The following is a 5,751-nucleotide window of genomic DNA, read 5'->3' as shown; positions in this document are numbered from 1 at the left end:
TGCTCTTATCTATTTCCCTTGAAAATAGACTCATTAAGGATTATAAGCATATAAATTTTAACCCATTATTATTTTTGTATAATTTCTAGTGATTTTCCCAATTTAGAACAGGGGATTCGAAACTCATTCTGACTCTGTCTCACAAGAATTCAAATATCTCATAATATGAAACTCTTTTGCTTATATCGTTTCCTTTTTATGAAAAAGACTCAATAAGATTTTATTTCATATCTCATCCAACTTCTAATTCGATTTCCACCATTTTTGGTGATTTTTCAAATTCACACAACTGCTGCTGTCCAAAAATATTTTATTACTAAATTTCACTTCTTCATGTTTTCTTTGTAGTAACTTTCATTGTAACACTTACTCCATATCAATCTTACCAAAGTTTGATCACATGTCGAGCACATTGCTCATAAGTTTACACACAAAAACCTTCACTTATTCATCACATAGTCATGTTCATATGCATTTTCACTTAGTAAATTTCCCGTTAAACCCATCGGAATAATAACAGATACCCGGTGGCCTGTACATATTACCACCCTTCTAACCAAAGCTCACTGGTACGTATAGTAGCCTGCACTTAGAACTACACATGCGACCTAACAATCTGGTACATGTAGTAGCCTGCACTTAGTACAACACATGTAACCTCACCATCGGATACATGTAGTAGCCTGCACTTAGTACTACACATGCGATCTAACAATCTGGTACACGTAGTAGCTTGCAATTAGTACTGTACACGTGATCGAAGCTATCAGGTACGCATAATAGCTTGCACTTAGTACTACACATGCGACCTAACAATCTGGTACATGTAGTAGCCTACACATAGTACTACACACGTGACCTAAAACCATTTTAAACACATAGTAGCCTGCACATAGTACTACACGTGTGTTCTCACAATGGATTATTCATATCTTTTCTATTCCGAAGGTCCAACCGGGAAATTCTTCACTTTTCAACCTTTTTCCAATTCATCCATAATCAATTTCAATTCATAATTTACATCAAGTGATCACTCAATATGCAACCACATCTCATATAATAACAAAATATTATAACATAAAGAAAAAACGATATATTATTTACATACAAACTTACCTTCCTTTTCACTCTTTCACAAGTTCTCCAACTTAATAAAACATCATGTTATATCAGATTCTCAATATATTCAGCTATCATATAGCAAGCCATCAATAATTGAACCATCCAACATTTTATGTGCTACTAGTCATATATCATTGTTCATACAATTTTTATATACTATTCTTTCATCACTTTTCAATATATTACATCATGTCATTCGTGCAATAACAATATAGAATTTTCAATTCAAAGCCATTCATGCAATAATAATATAGAATTTTCAATTCAAGCATAGCATTGCAATATTATTAACATATGAATATACCTCGAATGCGAGCACGGCTATATATTCCGATTTAGTCCATAATCTCATTCATTTCCAATCTATGCCCGAATCTCATTTTCTTTGATCTATAATATCACATTTAGCTTACTAATTAGTCACATTATTCATATGGGTCCAAAAATCATATTTTTACAAATTTGCATTTTGACCCTTAAACTTTCACATATTTGCACATTTTTTCCCAAGGCTCGTATGATCACTTTTATCCATTTTCCTTTCATTTTAAGCCTAGCCGAATCATTTTCATAACTATAGCAGCCCTTAATTTCCACTAAATCACACTTTTATGACAAATTTTGTAACTTTTGCAAAACGGTCATTTTTGACAATTTCACCGAAAATCACTTTGTAAAAGTCGTTTATTACACACCGAACATTCATTTCCAACCATTAGACATCAAAAAATATGCATGTCATCCATGTGTAAATTTTTAAACACAAACCCTAGCTCAAAATATGGGTAGAAATGAGTAGATCTTGTTACAAGGATTTAAAAAATGTAAAAATCATGAAAAACGGGGCTGCAACGGACTTACAATCGATCTTGGAAGCTTGAAAAACCCTAGCTATGTCTTCTCCATGCAAGTTTCGGCCATGGGGTAGAAGATGGACAAAAATTGGCTTTTAATTTTGTTTTAAATTCATTTTAATTACTAGATTACCAAAATGCCCTTAACTTAAAAATATTCTATTTCACCCATTTCATGTCCATTTTTGCCCAAAATTTCATCCAATGGTCTAATTACCCTTTAAGGGCCTCCAATGCAAAATTTCATAACAATTAGTCACCTCTAACATGTAGAACCTCTAACAATTAGTCACCTTTTGACCAAATTGTGTGCCCAAACGTCAAAATTTCCGAACGAAAATTTCACAAAATCATCCCGTTAAATTGTAGATCATAAAAATATAATAAAAACAAATTTTACTGTGTCAAATTTTTCGTCCCAAAATCACTGTTCCGACTAGGCCCTAATTCAGGACGTTACAGTCGTCGTTTGGTTAGGATCACTTAGCTAATTCTAATGCATGCAATCACGTATGAATGAAATACATACTTGAATTTAATTGAAAACATGATCGACTGAGGCACACACACTGTAACATCCCTCATCCGTATCCAATGTCGGGATAGGGTTCCAGGCGTTAACGGACTTAGACATTCACAACAACACATAATATATTACCAACCATGCATGACAAACAAGTATATGCACATCACCAATATCAAACATAACATAAATAGCTAGATTTATAAGTCAGAATCATTAGCTCACTAAAGACCAATATATTTCGCCAAATTATAATAACTGTAACACCCCAAACCCAGCCTAGACGTTATGGTCGAATTTGATGTGCCACATAGAAGTCTAAAAACCCATGATTTGTTTTAGTGTTTAAAAACTAACTTTTGTTAAGCTAACAAAGTGAACGGAAGCTGGGCACCAGGTAGGAATCCGTGATAGAGGAGGTGAGCCATGAAGGCTGCTTAAGTACCAGGCTCTTCGATTGGATCCAATCCTAGACATGCCCACAACCATTGCCACACTTGGTTATAACGAGTTTAAATTTTGAAAAAAATGAGTTTCAATTTATTTAAGTCTATATTTTTGATAAATCGATTAATTGTATCGTTGCGTTATTTTGAAAACAAGTATCGTTCTAAAAACGCGTCCTAAGTCTAGCCCATTTGAATTATTAACAACCAGTTTAAAATTATTAAAAATAAAATAATCCCAGAAAAGAAAAGAAAAGAAAGTTAGAATGGCCTTATTACAACCCAAAAATAAATAGTAAATAAGATAATTAAAGAAAACCAGTCACTTGTTTCAAAGCCCAAAAACGATCGCTGTGACCACTCTAAATCCCCTCCGGCTCCAAGTCCCCAAATCAAGGCTCACCTGCAAGGTTAAGGAAAGGGGGTGAGTTTGGAAACTCAATGTGCAACAAGCCCCTTTCAGAGCCCAAAACAATATCAGTCTGCTGGGCCTAAGCCAAATTCAAATTCAGCGTATACTGGGCCGAAGCCTTTTCATGTTTCATATTTCATAACACTGGGCCGAAGCCTTTTCATATTTCATATTACTGGGCCGAAGCCTTTACTATAAATGATATGGCCCATAGGCCCATTTCGATATCACATGTAATATCAATGAAAGAATGCAAGCCCATTTGGGGAGACTACTCGACCGACCATCCACTACTCTCCACCCGTACCAACCAAGCTCTCCATGTGGGGAATAACTCAACCCACCCAACCAAAACTCTCTACTGGTAGTATAGCTGCTTTATCATATAACTGGAGGCCTAGCCTCTTTTAATAACTGGGGCAAAGCCCTTTTGATAAACTGGGGCAAAAGCCCTTTTAATAAACTAGGGCAAAAGCCCTTTTCGGTAAACTGGGGCATAGCCCTTTTTACACATCCTTCATCTATATAATCCCAACCCAATGCATTATGAATACATCATGTGCATATCATACATATCATGTGCATATCATATCAATCATGTAAATCAAATCCCATGTACCAAATTCATAACTAAACCCTAGGGGTATAATGGTCATTTTTACCTACGGCCAAAATAGTCATTTTCATATTATAAAGGTAATTTCATAATTTTACCAAATATTAGGGTTTTCCATGTTCATTAACAGTTACTAACAATTCATGTGTTTAAACAGCGATTCTGGCCCATTTTCAGCGAAACCGAGTTATTGGGCCTAAAACCTCTAATGGGCCCTACATAGCCGATTTAGTCATCTAGGCCCGTTTAGCCTATATTCCATGATGGTATTACCAGTCTTAACGCGCAATTTAATAAGATTTCATTTCCTACCAAATTTACCCAAATGGGCCCGTAAGCCCATTGGGCCCAATTTCAGCCCCTCGAGGCCCAACTTACCGTGATGCCAAAAGTCGTGCTCTTACCTTTTCCAACGTTCTCGATCGTCAACTTAGAAAATCTAACTAACCAATAAGCGTTCGCTTGCTCACAAGTCCTCGAAATGCCAGGATTTCGGCATTTCGGCTTTTCGGCATTTATCGATTTAAGCTACGAAAGAAGGTTCATTACACACCTGATTTGCGATATTCCTCGACGAGATCTCCTACACGATTTCTCCTATAACCAACCACTTAAAGATCAGTTTATAATAATTAAACCAAAACGAGAACCATCTATTATCCACACTTACACATTTAGCCACCATCCATAATGGCCTTAAAATCCATACCTTTGTCGAAGTTGGTGACTAGATCTAGTCACTCCGATGATCCAAGCTAATCCAAGTCGACACTATGCCTTGCTGCTCTTCCACTATAAAAACCATAAAAAGATTAAAGAAGAAACCCAATAAGGCCTATACCCATATTCGGCCACTTCCCTAAACTATAGGAGTTTCGGCTTTTTTCAATAGTTACTATTAAAAACGCTTTAGAGTACGGACACTTACCACAATCTCTCTTCTTAAATCCATGTGAAGCTTTAAAATAAAGGGATTTGCCACCAAAAAGTGAAAGAAAGCATAGGGTTTCTGGTCAACAAGATTTCGACAACACCTAGCTTCACAGGTTCGGCTTTTGCGGTTTTTCGGCAAAAGTGGATGTACAGGAAAGAAACAATAGATGAATGGAGGAGAGTAGTGGGCTGGTTTGTAAGAAGGAAAAGGAAGAAAAGATGAAAGAAAGGGTGGTAGATTCGGCTAGGGAAGAAGAAAGATGAAAAAGAAGATTACTCTTATGGTTACAAAGAAGAAAACGACACAACAAGTACCCAAGTGCCGAAAATCCCTAAGTAAAACCCCTCTGCCGAAATCCCCTCTCTAATCCCCTCAAATTGACTAACCCTATCCCACTCTCAAATCCCTAAAATCTCTCCCCTTATCCCTCCTTAATCCATGCATTTGACTGATTCAAACTCTCTCCCACAGAGTTTCATCCAGCTTTAAACTCTAGCATGCACAAGCATAAAAATAACATTACCTTTGCCATCACAGGGAATTGAACCCAGGTCTTCCCCCAACCACTTACACCCCACGTTTCTAGCCCCTTAGTGGCGTCACTTAGCCACTTTACCAGAAGCTCTTTTGTGATACATTTTACCTACAAATTTTAATAAGACCACCTATCCAAGGCCCCTAACTTCTTAAGTCCAAAATTCAAAAAATCTACCGGGTTTTGACCAACACATGGGCCTTCCATAAGCCCATTTACATACTCAAATTATGAATTTCACACCCAAATAACAAATTTTAAATACTTTACCAAAATATCGAGAATCGCGAAAAAGCCCGAAAATCCAGA

Source organism: Gossypium hirsutum, chromosome A05 (genome assembly GCF_007990345.1).
Source record: "Gossypium hirsutum isolate 1008001.06 chromosome A05, Gossypium_hirsutum_v2.1, whole genome shotgun sequence".
Classification (NCBI taxonomy): Eukaryota; Viridiplantae; Streptophyta; class Magnoliopsida; order Malvales; family Malvaceae; genus Gossypium; species Gossypium hirsutum.
Note: the sequence above shows the minus strand (reverse complement) of the source record.